We start from the raw sequence: 24,558 nt of genomic DNA on the forward strand, positions 1-24,558 counted from the left end.
CCCGAATCTGTTATACCCCAGAGTACCAGGCTGGGGCTGGGCTCCATAGAAAGATGGAAGAACTGCCGTCTCTTGGTTCTCTGTTATTGCAGCTGGGCCCAGGACCAGCTCTAATTATGCCCCAGCTTCCGCGGAGCCTTTCACGAGAACATTTGTGCCAGCTTCTGCCCTTCACTGTTTTAACTGTAGAATCTCAAACTCAGTCCCAGGCACTTTAGGCTTATGCATCTGTGGTGGAGTTTGGGGAATAAAAGCCAACTGGATGTTTTGTACAGGCTATTGTGCACACTCACAATGTTCTTGCTATGCCTGTTTCCTGTTCACTAGAATGCTAACACACTACCTGCTGCTTCTGCTTAGTATACCTTTCACCTGTGTTTGTCTTTCTCATGCTCTCCTTTGCCTGCAGAAGTTCAAAGATATCGATTCCTTTTCCTGGCATGTTTTACTCCACCCCCTACCTTGTAGTGAACCTTGTGGTTGACGCTCCAATATTGATTCTATTTGTTTCTCAATGAGGAGCAGTGATGTGATGGAGGGATTGACCTAAGAGTAAGCCAGTCTGTACTGTCTGTGGTTGGTTTATATGACCTAGTTCTGGGCAATGTGAGACATGAGAGGTTTGCTAGAAGCTGCTGGGAAAAGTCTTTCTTGCTCTTAAGAGAGAATGATGGGAAGCTACTATTTCTTTCTCTTCAGTTTGAACAAGGAAACACATGGCAGTAAATGCTATGCTAGGCACCATCCTGCAGCTGTGAAGGGAGCCAAAGATAGGATGAGACCAAATGCTGTGGAGAGTGAAGCAGAGAGGGGACCAAAAACTGTCCTCCATGACGTCATAACCTGTGGCTCAATCAACTTTGAGACCCACCCTACCTCCAGATTGCCTCTTTGTCATCTAACAAATGTTCTTGCTCTTCCTGTCAGTTTTGATTTTCTATTCCTTATAGCCGAAGGCATCCTGACTAATACATTCCTACCCCTGCTTCTTCTCCTGCCAACTCCTACTTATGCATCAGGTTTGAGTTAAATGTAGTTTTCCTGGAATTGCCTGAGTCTGAGTTAGGGCCTGTAGTTGTGCTCTCAGAGTCCTTAAGACACTTTATTGTTGCTCGTGTAACAGTCTACACCAACTGCTGCAAGATAATTCCAAAAGGACAGAAACTATTTGTCTTGTCCACTAGTATATCACTGTCACAATGCCAGTCACAGGGTGGATGATAATTAAAGTCTTGCTGGAAGAAGGGGCTTCAAGGCGTTGTTCTTTGATGTGCTGGTATCATCACGTTTAGCCATTCAGACTCAGCTCACCTTCAGTGCCTGGTTCCTGCCTCCAGCTGGTTATAACAATGCTGCTCCCTCTCTTTGTTGAGTCTGTTCTGGTTTCTGGCTCCCATTGTAAGGCATGACCCTCATCCTCCACGCCATCCACCCAGCTAGTCCTCCTAGGTTCCCTGGGTATTGACTTTCCTCACTTTCTAATTGTCCTGGTGACATCTGGTCAGCCTAGCACCATTGCCCTGCTTCTAATTCCTGCACATCCCTGACCTGCTTCAGTCATCACCTGTTACCTTTCCCCAGACCTCATAAAAGGGCCAAGGTGATTGTCAAGTTTCTTACTTCTGAGGTAATTGCAAAATATAAAACAAACAACAAAATTCATATGGGTGTTTATCTCTTCCTTTACACCTAATGAAAGGGCAGCAAACTAATGGGATCAACAAGGTTCAGATCCCAGGGGCCTCGGAGTTCTTGGAATATTTTATCAAGAAATGGTGGCATTTTTTTCAAGCAGCCCAGATGGAAAGTTGAAGACATATTTGAAAACAAAAATACAAAAAACAAAAACCGGAAGTTAGCTTGAATCTTTCTCTTACACGTGGAAATTAAAAGGCGGCTGCACTGTGACAGACTGTCAGACAATCTTTGGTGACAGGAATAGTGTGAAAAACTGGTCTCTGTTTTTCCTGAGCTCACTCCTCGATCACTGTAATAGAGTTATCAGAATGGTATTGTGAGAACAAATATCCACCGGATTCCATTTGTGTGTTTATCTTAGAAGAGAATCATATGTGAAAATACTTGTAATTCCTGCAAAGCAGATGGATTTAAGTAGTAAGCAACATCCAGGGCTTTATTTTCAGGAGGAAACCTGAAGTTGTTTTTATCACACATTCATTTATGTCAATAATAATTCTTACCTTCTGTCCATTGCCTTCCATGTATCAGAGCTTAGCTTACATTATTATCTATATGGTTTCTTTTAGCTTTTCATTAGTTACTAAACAAAAGTAGAGAGAATCTCACAATGAACCCCCACATATCCATCACTCAGCTTCAACAGATAGCAAAATATGGTCAGTCTTGCTTCACTGATGTCCCTCTTCTACTCTCCCCCACCCCACCGCATTCTCTTATTTAATTTTCTCAGTGAGAGAGGTACTGCTGCTAGCCCCATTTAGAATGGGGAAATGAGGTTCTGAGAGATTGAAAGACATCCTAGTTACACAGGGTAACACATGGCAAAAGCCAGAACTCGAGTAAAGGTCTGAATTATATCTGAGTCACAACCTACACTGCTTCTCAGCAAAGGTACCAGACGTGCATGCCAATCATATATCGATTTACCAACATCTTGAATGAATCAATAAATCAATTAGCTAGTGTTTGTTGAGCTCTGATTTTTATACCCACACTGTGCTAGCTACAATAAGGGAAAAATTTAAAAAGGAGATTCACCAGAAGTGAGTCCCACAATGGCAGTAATTTTTAAACAGCTTTATTGAGATATAATTTAAATACCATAAAACTCACCATTTCAAGTGTATGATTCAATGAGTTTTACCATATTTACAGAGTTGTGCTACCATTGATGGCAGTCATCTTTGACTGTTTAAATCTATTTTATTCCCATTGCCTGGAAATAGTGCCTGAAATATGTGTGTTCAATAAATATTTGTTGAGTAAATGAATAAAAAGTAAGATTTAAGGAGCTTACATTATAGTTAGTAGACAAGATATGTACACATGAACAGTCAGAAGGTAGTTGATAATATACCAAATTTATTCATTTATTCATTCGTTCAGAAGATACTATTGAATGCTTACCCTGTACCAGGTGGAATTGCTGTTGAAAGTTTCATTCTCACCCTGGAAATAACCCAACAAGTTCAAAATTAGTGATTTGTGCACTTTGTCATTATTGAATACAGTCTTTTAATATCTATGTAAGGAATGCCAGTATTGTTTGACTTTACAAAAATTTCCTGCGTTTGGCAAGAATCAAAGAATACAGGAATCATATTTGTGGCACATAGTCTAGAGTCCCTATTCTAAAGTAAGAGACACTAATGAGACACGATCTGCATCAAGAAGGCTTTTTCTAGATGTTGGACTGATGTAGGAAAATGAACCTAGAAACAGAAGTCATAATATGAAATTTAGGGTCATGAGATATGAATTCTTAGTCTTATTCAGAGCCTGAGTTTTCAAAATATAACTTTGCATTTTAAATGAAACAAAATATGAATCATTTTTTAAGTACATAAAATCTGGAAGAATTTGTTGAATTTCATAGAGTAAAGAGAAAGTAGTTTCAAATTGTATGACAATTTTAAGAAATGTAAGCATGTGCTAAAGTCAATTCTCTCCAAGAAATATGAGTTAGTGATTGAGGTCAAACTATAGCTTAAGCTTTATTGATCCTTGACGTTTGAAAAAAGTCTGATCGTTAGTAATCCAGAGGTATTCTAACTTTGTATTATATCCTTTTATTCTGGAGCGGATAGTTGTGATACAAAGCAGCTTCATCCAGAAGAAGCAGGAAGAGCAGAAAAAAATGAAATAAAATAAACCAAAGTTTTCTGATTTTATAAAGTTTAAAGTCCATTTAGATTAGACTTTGGAAAGTGATTTGGCTCTATATCCATTGAAGACCAACTAAGGTAAGCCCACATTGTTTGTGTACCTAAAACCTAGACTTCTCTGAAAAACCTAACCATCAAATGTACATTTCTGTGGCCTTCTAAAGAGATCTATTTACTACAGAAACCATTATGACTAACATTTTTACTTGTGTTTCCAAAGTACCAAATGTCTCTGTACATTGTCTGTTTCTGTCTCAGTCCATTAGTTTTAAATTATCCAGGACCATACCCAAACCCTATTTGAGCTTCAGTAATAAATGGAGCCCTGTCTGTGGCATAGAGCAGAGAAATATGCTTTCACTCAGTTGAAGAACTCTCACTTTATTTGTCTGAGCATGGTGGCAGATACTCTGAAGTCCCATGGTGATGACCACACAAGGGAGCTGTGTTGTGGGTGATTGATTATCTGGGTTCCTGGATTACTGGTCATGGGAGCAACACCATCAGCCAGGAAAGGTCAGAACCCTAGGGAAGTTTTAGATGACACGTTTTGAAATTGCTAGACTGTGCACACCCTCTTTTCCCAAGTAATTCTCTACTAATTGTGTGCACTTATTGAGTTGGCAGATCTTTGGGGACTATCTATCTTTCCATCCTCAGTTTCTGAAGCCTTGCCATGCAGTCAAGGGAGACTATTGAACATAATGAGACAAAGCACTGAGTTGAAGTCAGATAGACCTTGATTTGAAATCTAGCTCCACAATTTACTAGCCTTGGCTCTTACAGAGGTTTCTCAATCTGTGTTAAATAGGGATGACAACAGTATCTATACCCCAGGGTTCTTGAAAGCCTTAAATGAAACGCTTAAATGAAATAATAGTTACGGTGCTGAATGCATCGTCTGGCATATAGTAAGTATATAGTAAGTCTGGCATATAGTAAGTCTGGCATATAGTAAGTATATAACAAATGAAGACTGTTATTATGTCATTATTGCCTTTGTGTCCCTCTCACAAAGATGAATAATCAAATGGGATCCTCAAAGTCCCAGTCAGCATACAGGCAATGGCAATTAATTCAACTCAATTCATTTTTTTTTAAACACAGAATAAAGTGCTTGAGAAGTGAATATGACATAATTTCTCATGGAAAAAAAAAATCAAAATTTTGTGTGCAGACCAATATAACTGTATTTGGCCGTATTACTAATCAGAATATAATTAACTAACAGGGCTTTAGACCACTTAAAGTATGGTTTATGGACCAGCATCATCAGCAACACCTGGGAGTTTTTGAAGATTGAAGACTCTCAGGTCCCACCCCAAGTCTTCCGAATGAGAATCTGCCTTTGAACAAGATCCCCCATTTGAATGACAGTCACCTGGAAATTTGAGAAGCAATGGTCTAACGTGTTACAAACAAAGTTCTCTGGTGGCAATTAGTACTGATGGGGAGATTGGAGGTTATGCTGATGAGGTTTAATTTATGTAGAGTGTTGAAGGAAAGATTTCAAAGAAGGACAAAAGATACACTATAGGATGAGTAAATAGTAAGAACAAAGGCATGAAGTGTGTAGTTTTGTTTCTCCCTAAACATGTATGAAGTTTAGAGAGAAACCATTAGTACCTTCATAAACTGGATTAGAGAGAATGTGAAAAGAAGTGGTAGGAGATGAGGCTAAAAAATTTAGTTGGTAACAAATGGTGACATATCTTCAATGCCATGCTATAAAGTATATTCTATATAAAATGAGAACTCAGGTATTTTGGGGCAGAGGGATGCCATGATGGTTTATTTAAATAATACGTGAAGAGATAATATGAAAGATTGATTGAAGCCAAAAGGACAAGCGGAAGAGAAGTTGCCTAGACAACAATTGTAAGAGCCCAATGAAGGACGTGAGCTTACAATATAGGGACTAAAAAGAAAGAAGAAGCAGAATTAAAAGACATTTCTGTGTGAAACCCTGGGAGTGTTTGAGCAGCAAGAGCAATTGAATTAAGGATGATTTATATTTATAGCGGAGATAATGGGGTAGAAGATGAAGAGATCAACTGAGACTGGATCCCTAGAGAAGGCATAGGATTAAAGGGAAGAAAACTAGTTCAATTTTGAACATATTTGTGTTGAGCCTTCTAAGGGACATCCAGGTGGAGGTGGACAGAAGACAATTTGGGCTGAGAGCGAAGGTCATGGCAGAGATGCAGATTTTGGAAGCATTTTTATGTAGATATAAGTTGAAATTATGGCAATGTATGAAATCAACCAAATAATGAGTACAATGTACAGAACAGAAGAAACTAGGCATAAAACATTAGAGATCATTTACAATATGAGTGAAAAGAAATGCCAATGTTCATTAACCATAGGACACTCCTTGTAGACACTTAGGACACATCTGCCCCGACTCTACAATACTCCTTTCCCTCTTAAACTTGCCTTTGATGTGATAAGCTGCTTCAAAATCTCTAGGGATTTTTTCTAGGCTCTGAAGTTTGTTAGGAACGGCTCTAGGCTCCACCCAGGAAGAGGACGAAGAGCAGCACAGTCAAAATAGCCACAGTGGCTGTCCACAACTCCTCAACGACAAGAAACCACTTTTTGCGACAATAATAAACTATCCAGAACCTCAGTACTTAATAATTTGTTAACTATTTCTTTTGCTTTTTATGCAGACCCTCACACTCCACTTTCGTCTCCTAAAAGCTTAAGCATGTAGGTAACTTGTGTTTATGGATGGTGCTTCTTTTGTTCGTATGATGATTTCCCATCAGTTATCTCCTTTATTTCTCAAAATCACCCTGTGGGGGAATTATTGTTTTTACCTCCATTTTCAAATGAGGCAGCTAAGGTTCACAGCAATTTCTCCCAAGTTCTTAGTTGGAGAACGGTCCAATCCAGGTTTTTAGATTCTAAATTCCATGCTATTTTTCACTCTGTGTTCTTGTCCTTAACCTGTTAATAGACCATCCGTACATGCAAACTCAATGTTTAGTCCATTTGAGCTGCTATTACGGAGTACCATAGACTGGGTAGCTTACGAACAACAGATTTATTTCTCACAGTTCGGGAGGCTGGAAAGTCCTAGATTAAGGTCCTTGCAGATTTGGCATCTGGTGTGAGTCTGTTTCTTGGTTCATAGACAGCCGTCTTCTCACTGTACCTCACATGGTGGAAGGCATGGAGGATCTCTCTGGGGTCTCCTATAAAAGATCACCAATCCCATTCATAAGGGCTATGCCCTTGTGACCTAATTACCTCCCAAAGGCCCCACTCCACTTTGGTAACCATATTTCAACATACGAATTTTGGGGAGATATAAACAGCTGGACCATAGCACTCAGAGGATTTATTTCCTTCATATGAAACATAATGGTCCAGTCATCTCATTTGTGAAAAACTAAAAATATTACCTTCTCCCCTGGGTAGGGAGGAAGACTGCACACCTTCATTTACATGCTACCACTGCTGTTAACAGACCTCTTTCTCCTTGAGGCTACATCAAGGGCATCCTTTATTGATTAGCATATGGTAACCACATAAGGTAAATTGCTAATTGGAAGCAGCAGTGCATACAAAGTTATTTTTATCCCAAAACTGAATTATAGTAAAAAAAATAAATAAAAAACTTTGCATAGTCAGGATGTCAGGACAAGGTTTGCCTCTCATTAGAAACCTTGCATTTATCAACTAGGGAGACACTCTGTGGCCTCAGAGGTTGTCTGAAGAGCTGAGTGATGTTCAAATAGTTTGGTGACAATGAGAATTGTCATGCCCATGGTAGACTAGCCAAAAAAGGCCTGTTAATAAAAAACTAATGTCTTGAAGGAACATTTTGAGGCACACTGTGGGATGTGACTTAACATTCGTACATTACGTTTTTTACTCAAAACAATTCCTTTTTCCATATCTTATTTTTTAATAATTGTACCAGAAGAAATAATTGTGTTCAAAGCTACATTTGTGTATATCTTAAAAATCTTAAAATGTAATATACACACATTCATGTGGGAGGAATTTTATAAGAAAGGATAGTTTTATGTAAAATTACAATGTACTTTTTATACTGTGTTCTATAAGAAATGATCCAGTGGTGGAGGTGAAACCGAACTGTATAAATACATTTTAAATATTCGTTATGGTTCAAGAGTTAGTTTTAATATTTTATAAAACAATAATATTCTTCCTTCCTCTGAGAATTCACAATATTGTCAAAATATATTATTACATATGATTTTCTCAGCAGCCCTGTAGGGTAGATATTATTATCCTTTCTCTGAAGGTAGATTCAGAGATATTGAGTGACTCACCGAAGATCATAAAGCTCTGAAGTAAGTGATAAAACCAGAATAAGAACCACAGACAGTCTGTCTCCTAAGTCCTCCCTCATAACCACTCTTCCTGCTGCTTTGCTCAAGATTACTTTGCACCAGCCAGAACCAGGACTGGCACTGCTAACTTTCTTCCCAGGCCTCTCTGTTTTGTTCTGTTTTCATATAGGTAAACTGAAACTGAAGGTTAGTGTTAGTTTAGATTCTGGACACCAAAGCAAATATTTCCGAGCTTTCTTTCAGAAGCCACAGGCTGGGACCCCTAGAAATTCTGTCTGGACACCTTGGCAGCATGGAATTCTTCTCTTCCCAGAGCTCCAAACATCACTGGACTTCCAGGATAAACATCATGGCAAGGTCAAGTTCAACTGACTTCAGTAGGCTCATGACAAATCTGCTGGGGGCAGCTGGGCAGAGGTCAGTGAGTGAAAGCACGTAGGGAAACCCAGGGCCAGGAGTACATCACCCTCCCGAGGAGAGAGCTGGCAAGAGGACTAAGGAAAGTGGTTATGTTCTCTCAACGTGCTTGCCTCATTACGGTTGCAATGGCTGAACAAAGATACAGGGAACAATGTTTGTCTCCAGTGGCCAACAATTAAATCCACCCCCACAGATGGGCCAAACCCAGTTCGTCCATTCAGTGGTCACCTAAAGGAAAGAAGGGATGTGGCTGGAGAGTCACTGGAAGTGGCCTTCTGGCCTGGATGCCATCTTTGGTATTAGGACCTTTGGTCTTAACCCTTGTGTATTCATATGTGTGTGATGAATTTTGTATATATATATATATACACATACATAACATAGGTATGTTTGGTGTTTTAAATAACTGTATTTTATTATAGACATTTTTCTATGTTATAGCTGTTTCTTCATTTATGTAGAATTATGTATTGCAAATAAATACTTACACATATTCGTCATATACTCATAGAGGAGAAGAAATCTTAAAAATCAGCCCATTTCTCTCATTTTACTCATGAACTAAATCCAAAAGAGGATAGTTAGTTCACCAAGGTCACAAAGTTAGATGCAAATATTGCTAGAAGTATGTGGAGTTTCTCATACGCTCCTGAGCCCAGGCTACAGGACAGGCAGAACCTAGGATAGAATGCCAGCTCCATCAGTTACAAGCTATCTAATCAGGGCTGCAGTTCTCTTATTTATAAAATGAGGATATTAATCTCCATCTTAAATGGAATGGCATAAAGGTTAAGTGAGGTCATTCATGACCAGCATGGGTCCCCATATCTGGTACATCACGGCTGCTCAACAAAGAGTGCTCTTCTCTCACCTTTAATTGTCCACAGCCATGCAATATGTACTTCCCTCTAAATTTACTAAGTTAATTCACTTAACATTTATGTCCACCTTATCTTCAAAATGATTTGCAGCACCTGGTTGGTTGGGTAGATAGACATGGATTTCGAGTAAGCCAGAGACGACAGTCATAACCTAGAACGAACCCATGATTGGAGGTGTCTATGTCACGTTTAGCCTTCTACACTGCATGGGGTTGCATTCTGTGGCGGGGTCTTTAATTATCTATGAATAAGCGCTGCTTTTCCTGGTTCAGGCACACAAAGATCAGTACTGCAAGGGGAAAAATCCCTCAAAGAAGGCAGTTCTCATTCATTTTTTAAAAATCCTGTTTCAGAATTTTTTTTCACTTAACTCAGACCTCTCAATCTGCCCTGATAATTTATCTCTACATTTCAAAGACTATGAATCATAAATAAATATTTCCATCTATTGTTCAAGCTCATGAAATTGCTTAAGGGAGAAAGGCTGGATCTTTTTTAAATCTAATTTTGCTGGTACTCACCTAAGGAATTTCAAATCAGCCAAATTTTTGTAAAGATGGATGTGTGTTGTTTCTTGTTGTTTGTTTCAATATGACTTCCTGAAAGGAGTGTTTGCAAATATGCACATGCACTGATTGACCCTAGGCACAAATAGCTGATCTCCCCAGGGTGAAATTAAAAAATAAAATGAGTAGATGATATAGAAAAATGAGTGGATAGGGATTCCACCTGCCTTTGGTTTGAATTAATTTTTATACACCACTTCTGAGCAGTCGAAGACTATTTTTCTACCTTCTGACTTTTCCTTTTGTCTTGTCTTTCTGCCTTTTAGACAATAGGTTTTTGTTTTTTGTTTTTGTTTTTAATTTTAGCCCTGACTAAGTCAGGTACTGTGCTACTCCTTTCACTTACAGAAATAGATGTTTCAGCTTTAGAAGTGTCTATAGGCCAGCAGGAGAGAAAAGAGCATGTAACCAAAACCAGAGCCATGAGTCCACTCGTCTCACAAGATGAACAGCTGAAATAAATTCAGTCTCTCAGAATTTCTGGTGGGAAGAGACTATGCTGACCAGTTGACAACAATGTTCTGGTTTCCTTGATAATTGTATTTCTTATATAAATGAATAAATTGACATGTTGGTTTCTAAGTAAGTCTCTTGGATTTTGGTGAGTCATTTCCCAAGATCCAATTGCCAAAGAGTGAAATGACAGAACTACAGGGCTGAGTCTGCCCTGCTGAGAAAGGGACCCTGTCTCAGGGATTCCAACAAGATGTAGGCACCCACTCAGCCTGGGGTGTTCACCTCTATCTCATCCTAGCAGCTACTAATAAATGGGATAAGTAGTGTTTGGGGCTGTCAAGAATGCTTTGAGGTCAGTCTCCAGTTGGAGTAACATTTGGGTAGAAAGAAAAGAGAGGAAACATTCGCTGAGTCTCTACTACACTACTTCACGTGCTCAGGTTAGAGAAGCTGTTAATTGCCTCAAGTCACGCATTCAGCCAAGAGCAGGTCTGAAATTTGAATCTAGATGCACATTCTGCCTATTTTTTTTCCAGAGTATTATTAGTTGATATATCAATATCTGTAAAATTCTTCAGGCTTTTTAGCATCGCATTTTTATAGCTAAGTATTCGTAGGAAATAATCAGATGTGCACAAGAGATAAACAATGTTCACTGCTGTGTTAGTTACACTAAAAAAATGGAAATAACCAAGAAAATGAGCAAGAGAAGTATACTTCAATAAATTATAATGCAATTGTATGCTGGAACATTATACAAAAAATTAAAAGCAACATTTCATGATAGGAAATATTTCATGATACGTTAAATAACAAAAGCAGAATACAAATTGTAAAGTTATTCCACTACTATTTCTAAAATGCACAGAAAAAATACTAGAGGATGGTGAACATGATGTAATCTACACAGAAAATGAAATATATAATGATACATACCTGAAATTTATATAACCTTATAAACCAATGTTACTGCAATAAAAAATACTAGAGGAAAACAAGTTCTCATTTCTGGATAATGAGCACACCAGTTGATTTTTTGGTTTTCAGTAATTTTCAAATTTTCTAATATTGAGCATGTATTATTTTTATTTTGTAGTGATAAAATATTCTTAAAATAGTTATATTAATTGAGGCTCTTCATATAGTGATTTCAAGTTTTTTAAAGGTTTTCATATATGTTACTTTTCATCTTAGAAAGTCGTGTTGGGAGTTATTGTTATTTGTCTTCACAGATGAGAAACTGAGGCTCAAAGACATTAGGAATTTGGCTGAGCTCACAGAGTAAGATTTGAGACTTGAACTCTGGCGGCCTTTTCTTTCCTGTTCCTTCCTGACTATCACGCATCTTTCTTTTAAAAGCCTATACGATTGTAAAACTCTCGTTGTTTGCAGACAACATGATCTTATACATAGAAAACCCCAAAGAATCCACAGAAAAACTATTAGAAATAATCAACAACTACAGCAAAGTAGCAGGGTATAAAATTAACGTGCATAAATCAGTAGCATTTCTATACACTAACAATAAACTAACAGAAAAAGAACTCAAGAACTCTATCCCATTCACAATCGCAACGAAAAGAATAAAATACCTTGGGATAAACTTAACCAAGGAAGTGAAGGATCTATACAATGAAAACTACAAGACTTTCTTGAAAGAAATAGGCGATGACATAAAGAGATGGAAAAACATTCCTTGCACATGGATTGGAAGAATAAACATAGTTAAAATGTCCATACTACCTAAAGCAATATACAGATTCAATGCTATCCCAATCAGAATCCCAAGAACATTCTTCACAGAAATTGAACAAACAATCCTAAAATTCATATGGGGGAACAAAAGACCGCGAATTGCTAAAGCAATCCTGAGCAAGAAAAACAAAGCCGGCGGAATCACAATCCCCGATTTCAAAACATACTACAAAGCTACAGTGATCAAAACAGCATGGTACTGGTACAAAAACAGGTCCACAGATCAATGGAACAGAATTGAAAGCCCAGAGATAAAACCACACATCTATGGACAGCTAATCTTCGACAAAGGAGCAGAGGGCCTACAATGGAGAAAAGAAAGTCTCTTCAACAAATGGTGCTGGGAAAACTGGACAGCCACATGCAAAAGATTGAAAATTGACATTCTTTTTCACCACACACCAAAATAAACTCAAAATGGATCAAAGACCTAAAGATTAGGCCTGAGACAATGAGTCTTTTGGAAGAGAATATAGGCAGTACACTCTTTGACATCAGTTTCAAAAGAATCTTTTCGGACACTGTAACTCCTCAGTTGAGGGAAACAATAGAAAGAATAAACAAATGGGACTTCATCAGACTAAAGAGCTTCTTCAAGGCAAGGGAAAACAGGATTGAAACAAAAAAACAGCTCACTAATTGGGAAAAAATATTTACAAGCCACTTATCCGACAAAGGGTTAATCTCCATAATATACAAAGAACTCACACTGCTTAACAACAAAAAAACAAACAACCCGATCAAAAAATGGGCAGAGGACATGAACAGACATTTCTCAAAAGAAGATATGAATATGGCCAATAGACACATGAAAAGATGTTCATCATCGCTAATCATCAGGGAAATGCAAATCAAAACTACACTAAGATATCACCTTACCCCCGTTAGATTGGCAAAAACATCCAAAACCAAGGACAAATGTTGGAGAGGTTGTGGAGAAAGAGGAACCCTCATACACTGTTGGTGGGAATGCAAACTGGTGCAGCCACTATGGAAAACAGTATGGAGATTTCTCACAAAGTTAAAAATAGAAATACCCTATGACCCAGCCATCCCATTACTGGGTATCTATCCTAAGAACCTGATATCAGATATCTCAAGAGTCCGTTGCACCCCTATGTTCATCGCAGCATTATTTACAATAGCCAAGACGTGGAACCAACCTACATGCCCAGAAACTAATGATTGGATAAAGAAGATGTGGTATATATACACAATGGAATACTACTCAGCCATAAAAAAAGACGAAATTGGCCCATTCACAACAACGTGGATGGACCTCGAGGGCATTATGTTAAGCGAAATAAGTCAGTCAGAGAAAGACGAACTCTATATGACTCCACTCATAGGTGGAAATTAGTATATTGAGAAGGAGATCTGATCGGTGGTTACCAGGGAAAAGGGGGGGTGGGGGGAGGGTACGGAGGGGGAAGTGGTGTACCCACAACATGACTAACAAAAATGTACAACTGAAATCTCACAAGGTTGTAATCTATCATAACATTAATAAAAAAAAAAAAAAAGATCCAGAAAAAAAAAATAAAATAAAAAAAGATAAAAAAAAAAAAAAAAAAAAAAAGCCTATACGATTGGATGACAAACTCAGAACCTCCTAAATTCTCTCCTATGTGGCCTGCACTCAGCCTGCCTCCCCTTCTTTGTTGCTAACGAAATGTTCAAAGAATGATAAGAACTGGCTCCCTAAGCTTACATACACCCATTTATTTTCTCTATTGAAATATTATTTTCCAACTTGTAGGCCCATTTATGGACAAATAATAAATAGGACTGCTTTGGGGACTGTGGTCACCAAATCCTGATCTACTTGTGCATCTGAGTTAAGTCTCTGAGACTTTGAAGTGGCATCTTCAGAACAGAAGGCCTGCAAGCATAGAGTCAACTTTTTCTAATCTGAAAACTCCAAAGAGTCTGATAGTTTGAGTTGCTTTCTCTTTTTAATACTTACTGTATTTTAGTACTCTAACGTTAATCTATTTTTAAAAGAAATATTTAATATGATCTAAGAGCCAAGGCTTAATATTACTGGATATCTTTCAACAAATTAGTTGAATGATATCTAGTCACTATTCAACTGTTCAAAAGTTATAAGCAATTAGCGGTCTGCAAGAAAGCCAGTAATTACTAGGATTTATAGCTTCTTTTTCCAACCAGGAGATAAGGAAACATGGCCTAAGACTTCATCCCAATGATAGAAAATTAAGCTAACCTACCTGATTAATGTCAATACCAGGTCAAAATTTGAATTTTTCTCATAGCATAGTATTTAAGTTTGCCTCGTGAAGGATTAATTAAGCAATTATATTCTTCTGGTTTCAAACTCTGCGCCAAAGTAGAAAGCAAATAAAGAGATGAGTTTTGGGGAAAATGCATAGCATTGCCTCTCATTTTTTTCCTCCTAATTTCTTCTGGAGATCAAAATTTGTGATGAAATGCATTATTGCACATGAAATCAGTGTGCTCAGCCATGTTGCTTTTGTGAAAAGCACGGTAAAAATGTGAAATATGAACTAGCCATTGTGTTCCTGATAACATGGGCCTTCAGGCAAAAGGATCTGAATTTTGGAAAGGACTTGTGTCTTAGTCAGCTGAAGATAACATAATAAAATACCATAGACTGGGTGTCTTAAACAACAAATTCATTTCTCACAATTCTAGAGCCTGGGAAGTCCAAGATCAAGGTTCTGGCAGGGTTTGGTTCCTGGGGAGAGCTTGCTTCCTGGCCTACAGATGGCTGTCTTCTCACTTCATCTTCACCTGATCTTTTCTCAGCGCATGCACAGGGGGAGAGAGAGAATATGAGAGAGAGATTTCTTCCTTTAAGAAAGAATCCCATCATGAGGGCCCCATCTTCACGACCTAATCTAACTCTAATTACCTCCTAAAAGCCCCATTTCCAAATACCATCACATTAAGTGTTAGGGCTTGAACATAAGAACTCGGGGAGGGGACACAAACGTTCAGTCCATAACAAGTTGTAGGGATTATCAAGAGCTAATCAGATTTCCAAGAGCTGGTAAATCCTTGGAAATATCAAAAGAAAGAAAGAAGAATATTTCTTTCACATGAATGGAGATGAGGGCAGCATCTGCTCCTGCTTTCCTGCTGGCTAGAAGGAAATAGATTGTGCTTGTTCTGCAAAGAAAGAGTTATGCTTGCTATGCTTCTGCTTTCCAGCTCAGAGATTTGCTTCCTGGAGCCAGCTGAGCCCTGTGGCCTTTAGCGCCTGTCAAAAGATGGTACCTAGATCCTGACAAAGGGGCAGGAAAGCAAGGGAAGAAGGACAACCACAAAGTGAATTGTCAAGAATAAATTAAGATCTGTTGTCAGTCCCAGAACTAATTCCTAAATATCCTTTATCCTTGAATAAATCATACATGATATTCATCTGTATTCTGTGTAGCAACAGTCATAGCTCTGCGATCACAGGAATTGGAACAGCTCCCTGAAGTTCACCATTTTAACTCTTTAAAAATTTTAATCTTTTTATTTTTCTGAAAGCAACTTAATAAAATTGTAGTTAAAGCAGTTTGCACATTCTCCCACATGAAAGAAGCAAGCAATAGCGTTTATACTAGCAAAAGCCTTGGAGCTATTTTTTTCTTTTTAGCACATCTTATTTATGAAGAAAGGCATTGAGTATTATCTTTAGTTAGATGATTCACGCTTTGATCAGACTAAGTTCAAGGATGTGGTGCCTCCTGGCAAATGAATCTGACTTGCTCCATTTTCCTTTGAAAGAACTGCAGACTCAAATCTGCTCTCCTCAGATTTTCATACTAATTGAAGGAAAGGCTGGGAAATAAGTGTTAGTCTTCATGTTCCCTGCATGCTTCAGTACACACTCTGCCTGTGATAAAGGTAAAGTCACAATTTTTCAAATTAACAGACTATGTGGATATTGAATATTTGCAGGATGAAAACATTCACTTAGCAGCATTGGAAACCAGGTCAGTGTAAAACGGTAAAGAGCAAACTGTGTGCTTTATGAGAGAAGGCACAATGGACCGAATGTTTGCGTCACCCCAAAGTTCATATGTTGAAACCTAGTCTTTAAGTGATGGCTTTTGGAGGTTAGGCCATTGGGAGGTGTTTAGGTCATGAGGGTGGAGCCCTCATGAGTGGGATTAGTGCTTTTGTAAAAGAGACCCTGGGAAGCTCCCAGCCCCCTTCCGCTATGTGAGGACACGGGGACAAAACAGCCGTCTATGAACCAGGAAGCAGGCTCTTACCAGACACCAAATCTGCCAGTGCCTTGATCTTGGACTTCCCAGCCTCCAAAAGTATGAGAAAGAAATTTCTTCTGTTTACAAGCCCCGCAGTCTATGTTATTTCTGTTACAGCAGCTCAAATGGACTGAGGCAGAGGGGAAGCTTCAATAAGCAATATCATTATTGGCCATGAAAACTCTCCCGGGATCAGGGCTTCTCTACTCTGGACACATGTTAGAATCACCCGAGAACAATCTTAATGCTCATGCCATATCCCATCAATTAAATCTGAATCTCTCGGGGTGGGACCAAGCATTTGAGGGGCTGACTCCCAAGCACAAGCAAAGTTGAGAGCTGCTGTGCAATTTAGTTCCTCGCCTCAAGCTGCTTCTGCAGCGGTCTATCCTGTTGGCTCTTCTGTAAGAATAAGCCACGGTGAATACACAGAGGACTGAGACCGAACGATTCCTCCAGCTAGTTTCTCTCTCTCACGTTTAACCTGATGACCCAAAGGTGAAAACGTGTTGGCAATAATCAAGGTAAAATCTACTCAAATACTGAGAAAAAAGAGCTATTATTTAAGCACGAGTTTTAATTTCTAACAGTCTGCCTGAAGTTAGAGAAGCATGAAAATAAAATTCAACTTTAATTTCAGAATATTGCTATCAAATTTTAATAAATGGACTATATAATTATTAGATTAACATTTCTGAAAATTCTCTGAAATAGCACATTTTTCAGGGAACTATTATAGGGTTCACTCATTCAGCAGATATTTCACTGAGTTGTTATTATGTACCAGCTCCTATCCTAGACACTGGAGATGCCATGGTGAACAAGGCCAAGTTCCTATACTTATGGAGCTGAGAATCAAGTAGGGACAGATGGCGTCATTAGCATCCGGGCTACTGCCTGGGATCTTAAGCAGCCTCTTCACAATGATTCTCAAAATTCACCGTGCATAAGGGTTACTTAAAGTGCTCCTTAAAATGTGTCTCTCTGGGCTCTACCCCCAGAGATTCGGAATCAGAGCTCTAGGGAGGGAAGTTTAACAATTACCCCCAGTAATTCTGATACAGGCGGTCCATTTATCACTTTGAGGAATGCTAGTCCAGCACTCTTGTTGGTTCCATTGACTTACAAGGAACACTATGGGCGGCAGGAGGATTATTCAGGGTTTATCTAATAGCATACTCAGGCAGAGAGATGTAATCTTGAAGGGATAATGCCTGTCCATTATAGGTGAATGGCAGCTGCCAGGAATTACTTCTTTACTTTTAGAACAGAAAATATAGCTTCTATGAGTAAGCAGTCTTAGGAGAAAGTTTGACCTAATACAGATTAGTTTATATTTATCTCAAGGGAGTTATTCAATTTACCTGGGTCACCTCAAAATGTGGCTATTTTGAGTGCGAAAGAATGTCCAATAAAATATAAATTGTGGTGTGAGATTTGGATCCAGCCCCAAAGCACACATTATGGGCGGTGGGGCAGGGCTGGCTGGTGGAGTACAGGCCTGGGAGAAATAAGCCCAGAAATTTAAAACCCTCTTAAATTTCATGAGACTTTGGTCAATTCACTTCATCTTGCCGGGCTTTGCTCTAGCAAAGTTTGATCAGATGATTTCTTAGGTTCCGTACAACGAAGAATGCCTTGAAATGGGCCAAGCCAAATCTGCAGGATCATCTCGAACTAAAAAGAAAAAAATGAGTGTTTTTACTCAGGAAAAAGTCCACAAATATCAGTGTTATCATGATGGCTGCATGTTTGCCAATGTTTTCCACACTCACATGTATGGCAGTAGGAGGAAGACTAAGGTAGACTAAACACCTTAGAGTCAATGATCAACAGAACTGGAAAAATTAGTCATTTAGTCAGTTGACCAATCCGTCCACTATCAGGATGACCAATTGTCCTGTTTTGTGTGAAACTGAAGGGTTTTCTGGGACAGGGGACTTTCAATGCTAAAAGTGAGAAGAATTGGTCACCCTACTTATTATAAACAAAGTATCAATGGGGTATCTCCTCTGAGTTTGTTGTCACGGTCAAGAGACAAAAGTAGCACATAAGATAACTGAAGAAGAATTCTGTGTTAAACTGGGTGACATTGTCTCCAACTACAACCGGAATTCCAAGAAAGAAGGTCAGTGTGGGCTGCAGTTACCGTAGAGAGCTTTATAAATTAGGTGGGACTGGGTCCAAGTTTTGTGACTTGCAATCCTGCTTCCTCCTTTACAAGAAATGTTGTCATGCTTGTTGTGCTGATAAACATGAAAATGACTTAGAATATACATTTCAGACTTAATAGGAAAGGGCAAAGAATAAGAGAGAAGTTTAAAAAGTTGATTTAAAAACTTTCCTTTGTCTATTTAACCAATTAACATTTATTTATTATTACTATAATAGATGCTGAAGATATAAAAATGAGTAAAATACAGTTTCTGCCCTTGATGTGTTCACTGTTTAATGAGGGGTATATATACTAATAGGTGAAAGTGAACTCTTTGTGAGTGGACCTGTGATATTCAGACTTACAGGCACCCCAAGGAGACCAATATGTGAGAAGAAATTGGAGTTCAGTAACTAACCCTGCCTTTTCTATATTTAATTTCAAAATTGTTGTTGGACATTCTTAGTTTTAGGGCTACCAACTGAAGTAGTTTGATTGATCTACTTTGTAGTAAAATACTCATTTAATGAGAAAAAAAGAAATCACACTGCATTATATGCTTACTTAGGGCAAACTTGAATAAAGACTGCACACTGTGAAGGGTGGAGAAAGTTCAACTCTCTTAGAAAGACACTTATGTCGCTAAGCTTCCTGAGGGATCCAAGATTGTGGCCTGATTGCATCTTACATGTAGACTGCCCACTTGACATCCCGGGCGCATGTCTTCCTGTCTCTGCGAGTCTGGGCCATTTGCATTGTAGAGAAGAGGGAGAAGGGGGGCCATGGTGATCGCCCTCCCAATTCCTCCCAAAGCCTGTGAAATAAGAATACACCTACCTCTCTTTGAGGATAAGTGTCCTCCTTGTGTGGGTCATGGGTTTACTACCCAAAGGTAGCCAACTCTGAAAAATAGCATGACCAAGGCAAGATGCAATTGCATTAAGCATTTAAATTACATTTCTTTGACACTGGCTTTTGGGATTCATCCCTTGATTCCAGCCTTGTCTGTGTCTTGCTCTGTGACCTGCAGGGTGAGTCATCCTGATCTCTAGAGGCTGTTTCTCTTCTTTACCTGAATGCACACCCCTGGGAGTGGTATTCTGTGCACAGTACTCTGAACATTCTGAGGTCTGACAATGCGGGGTCAGATTCTGTCTCTGCTACTAATCGTCTCTGTCAGTCTGGAGAAGTTATTTAATCTTTTTAAATTTGTTTTCTCTTGGAGATGTTAACAAGAATACATATCACAAAGGGTTGAAGTAAGGACTGAAGATTAAGGCTGCAAAGCACTTAGCATAGTGGCTGACTCCAGGTAGTGTCCAAAAAATGATATTTTTACATGCCCCCAACCCAGGCAGCGCTGACTTATAAATATCTGATCTACTGTGCCCCATACATGTGAAGAGGATAGTAGGGCACTCCCAGAGCCTGCTGCCAAGACCAGACACTCCAATGTCCCAGCTAAACCTTCTACTGCTTCCATACCAGTTGCTCAGCAGAAGCACAATTCAGTTACACATTAGACATAAAACTCGCAAGTCCTCTGTCTACCTACTTCAATTTCATACAATTACAGAACCAGGATACTCTAGGTTAGACCTTCTTGGGTCTATGTTTTTGGCAATCTGCCTTCGAATGAGGCTCCTGGTGTAGATCCTGGGAGCCAAGTATCAACATTAGGCAGAGTGATCACAGACCAGCTTGGAGTGTAGTGGGTCAGAGTAAACTAACATGTGTGGTCCAGCCTACTATAAGGCACAATTCAATTAGGTCCCATTAAGTACTTCACAAACCCAAAGGGCACTGTACCAGGCAAAGTGTCTTGCTTTCAATTTGGAGGCAAGCTATCAAGGCTGATTTATCAGCATTTCCTCTGTGTTTTATATTTATTTGGGGAAAATACAACTGTAAAATCTCTTCATCGGTTTGTTCCCCTGGCTTCCTGTGTTTGCATAAACATGCCAATCAGTTCAGAATCCTCTGTTTATACCTTTCACTTGGTCAGAAAGATAAAGGATATGAAGTAAGCTGCCCTCCTCTCTCCCACCCCCCAACCCCAACCGTCTCCCTGTGTTCCAAGCCACAGCGTCTGACAATGGGGAATCTTATCCATTCTAGTCGTTTGCTCTTTGTAGATCTAAAACTCTTTAAGTTATAACAGCATTCCCTAGGCCTTCTGCACAAATAGTTCACATTTGCAACCAAGCCCACAGACACCGCAGTATGGTGTCATAAAGACTTCAATTCTGCAAGAGGCACTAAATTTAATACCAGCCCTTCAGGAGCCAAAAGCCATTGCTCAGTCCTTTGCAGAGAGACCAACTTAATTAAGATGTTTTATGTCCATTTTTACACTTTTAAATGTAGGAATTTAAACATCTATAATACTAAATAATTCTGTCTTTAGAAGCATGTTTTTCTCAAAAAAAACAGACTGGCAGGTTTTCATTTACACAAAATACTTCAGCATCAAGAGCAGCCTCGTTAGCTGCCAGGCTTCACTTTGTCTCAGTAAATTAGCAGAATGTAAATGAGCCAAGGTCCATGAAAAATCTCCTCATTGATTGCTTCTCCCACTTCTGCCTCAAACCTTTCAGGGCTCAGATATTCGACATTGCACTTTAAACTTATGCATATTTGTATGAAAATGACAGCATTTTTTTTAAAATCAGAGTGCCTAGAAATGCTCACAAGGCATTTTGACAAGTGATAGGCCAGTCTTTTTCCAGAGACATTTGCTTTAAAATGGTGAAAAATAATTAGACAAGAGTGTGCTATCTCACGTGAGCTCGTGAGCTATTGGCAGCCTCCAGCAGTAATTGTTGGTGCTACAAGAAGCCTTTCTGGAGGTGTGGCCAAAAAATATAAGTGGACTCATCTCGGCCTAGTTTGGCCTAGGTCCCTCTGCTAAAACCAGGTTTCTGGGCTGACTCTAAAATGAGCAGTTGAAGTAGCTAAAAACAAAATGGAGCTAAAAAACAAAGAATAACCCTAGACGAGGGAATTAGGACCTTGTTCCGGTCCTGATTCTGACACTGTGTGACCTTGGACAAGTCACCATCTTGACAGCAGCTTCCCCTGGGCTGCGCACAGAGAGGTTTCCTGATGGAGCCATGCCCAGCACCCACGAGCTGCCTCATTCTGCCTTTCGCTTCTGCTAAAGAAAACATAGAAATGCAGGTATGAGCTGGTTTCTTACAGAGATAACTTACAAGCCAAGCAAGTTTATTTTTTAAAGACAAAGTACCAAAGCCTGCAAGTAATTTATTATTAGTGTCAAATTACTTGTGACACTCCCGAGGCTGATGGCAATAAACCACCGGACCGTATCTTCATGGTTGAGAGCAAGTGGGCTGGCCCCTGCCTTCGGCTGGGCTCCCCTCCCTTGTGCTGGCTGCCTCCCAAAAGGGGGGAGATCTTATAAGAGATAGGTGGAGAAGTTTGACTGAAAAAGTAAAAGTTGAACTCTCGTCTGTAAAGGAGAATCAATAAGAACGACTACTTCCTCATGGATTTGTTGTAAGGAACAATAAAATGCTACTGAATATAAAGTGCTTTGTATGAACTGCAAGGAGGTATTCAGATGCCAGGACTGGTCTGTGCTGATTGGAGACTCCACAGAGAGAGCATGAAGGTACGTGTATGATGTAGCAGGATAGGGTGGGTGAGACCCGTGTGCAGAGACCTGGGCCCATGGTTGTTAATGTTGGGGAGACGGGATAATTTCCCCCTTTTCCTTAAGTTCTTATGGCTGGTCAAATAATTTAAAAGGCAGGTTAGCAGTAGAAAATCAAATAAAGTTTAATAGCATCTATACATGGGAGAAACTCAAGAGAAACTGAATAACTCGGCCATCTGGCCGAGGCTGCCTGTTTAAATATCTTTAACTACAGACAAGGAAGACGTTGGGGTAGTGATTTAGGGCTTCAAAGTGGAGGAAGGCAACTCACATAGAAATGGAAAAGCAAAGGTTTGGTAAATAGAACTTTGATGAGTGGGCTTGGCAAGGATCCTCCCAGTCTACTGCTACCCAGAGTTATCTATGGTGATGGCCTGTCCTGGGGACAGGCCTATATTTTAAATTTCTTTTAGGCAGTTATGGGGGGAAGGTCAGATGTTTTTCCTGAGTCTTCTGAGCCATTATTGTCTTCAGCTTGAAATAATCTGCATACCAGAGTGGCACTTCTTGGGAAGGCCTGCCCTGAACCCCATCGCTAACAACCCAGCATAGAGCTTGGCATGTAGTAAGAGATCCATAAGTATTTGCTGAATGAATACATAGTTCGTGAATGCTTGAATGAGTGAATAAAGGAATGATGGAAAAGTGTTATACAATAGGATTCTGGATGATGAGATTCAAATAATGGGCTGCCTTGAAACATCTATTCTAGCCCAGAGCCATGGTACATGTACCAGGTCTGAGAAGAGATGGTTCCAATGGCTGAAACACTGATGCTCTCTCTCAGTAATAGCAAGCTTAGTGTAGAGATTAGGAGCAGGGCTCTTAGGTCAGGTTACCTGGCCCAAACCCCAGATCTGTCATGAGCTGTCTGAGATGTGCACCAATTTGTCAAACATTTCTGTGACTTTGTTTCTCCATCTGTGATATAGGGAAGAGGATGGTGATAAAGATGATGGTGATAACTACCTTATAGCATTGTTATAAGGTTTAAGTGAGTCAGTGCATGCAAAGCACTTAGTGCAAGGATCATAGTTAAATTCTAAGTATTAGTGGTTACATTTAGACAATGAAGGATCAGCAAGACATAGTTGTTTGCAGTGTATTTACAAATTTATGTATATACTATTTATGAATAGTTTACCGAAAGCTTGAGTGGGAGATCAAGCCTCCAGAAATAAAAATGCTTAGTATTTGAAGTCAGAAAAACAAGGCTTGAAAACTTATTTGCCTCTTACAGACTGAGTGTACTTGGACAAGTCAGTGATCATTTTTGAGGCCCAATTTCTAACATTTAACATGTGGAGTGCCTTAGTTCGGGCTGCTATAACAAAAATACCATAGCCCAGGTGGCTTAAACAAGAGAAATCTCCTTCTCACAATTCCAGAGGCTGGAAAGTCCAAGGTCAGGAGGCTCACTGATTCAGCTCCTGGTAAGGGCCCCTCTCCTGGTTTGCAGATGTTCAGCTTCTTGCTGTATCCTCAGCAAGACTGAGAGAGCATCTTCTCATGTCTCTTCTTATAAGAGACTAATCCCACTCATGAAAGCTCCACCCTCATGACCTGATCAACTCCCAAAGGCCTCATATCCTAATACCATCACGTTGGAGATTAGGGTGTCAACATACGAATTTGTGGGGGACATAAACATTCATTCTATAACAGGGGAAATTATAATGATACCTCATAGGGTTGTTATGAGGGTTAAATTAAATAATATGTATGAAAGGGATTTTTAAACCTTGAAGACTACCCAACAATTATTATAGATTTTCTAAAACTTGCTTTACATTTGTATAATGTTGAAAATTAAGTGTTTTCACATTGTTTCTGATAAGTAACCTACGGCTTTCATACCATGTGTTACTATAGCGTTGTTCATATGTTTTTATGTGGTAAATTACCTTAACATATTATTCTGTAGGTGGTCTAGGCTTAGCTGAGTGGTTTTCATCTTGGGTCTCTCAGATGGGTACAGTTAGATCTTGGCTGTGGCTTGAATATTCTGCTGGGCAAGATTATCAACATGGTTTTCTTGATCACATGTATGGCACCTGGGCTAGGATGGCTGGAGTATGTGAGGGTGGCCAGTTCTCTTTCTCTATGCCACCTCTCCATGTGGCTAGTGTGATCTTCCTTTCATGACAATCTCAAAGTAGGGCAAGCTTCTTACATGGGGGCTGGCTCACACCAGGATGAGTGTTC

The 24,558-nt window shown here is 39.3% G+C and overlaps 1 long non-coding RNA gene across 5 annotated transcripts in view; it reads left to right on the top strand.

Moving 5' to 3' along the window:
• LOC139083837 (uncharacterized) overlaps positions 1-24,558 on the top strand; it is a 189,447-nt gene that overhangs the window by 67,173 nt on the left and 97,716 nt on the right. Inside the window, exon 1 of one of the 5 annotated variants that reach the window (XR_011540813.1) lies at positions 22,171-22,308. The exons of the other annotated variants lie outside the window; for them this stretch is intronic. This is a non-coding gene — a long non-coding RNA (uncharacterized lncRNA). Of the gene's footprint in view, positions 1-22,170; positions 22,309-24,558 lie in introns of those variants that run through there. 5 annotated transcript variants of the gene reach the window in all.

Source organism: Equus przewalskii, chromosome 6 (assembly GCF_037783145.1).
Source record: "Equus przewalskii isolate Varuska chromosome 6, EquPr2, whole genome shotgun sequence".
In the NCBI taxonomy this organism is placed as follows: domain Eukaryota; kingdom Metazoa; phylum Chordata; class Mammalia; order Perissodactyla; family Equidae; genus Equus; species Equus przewalskii.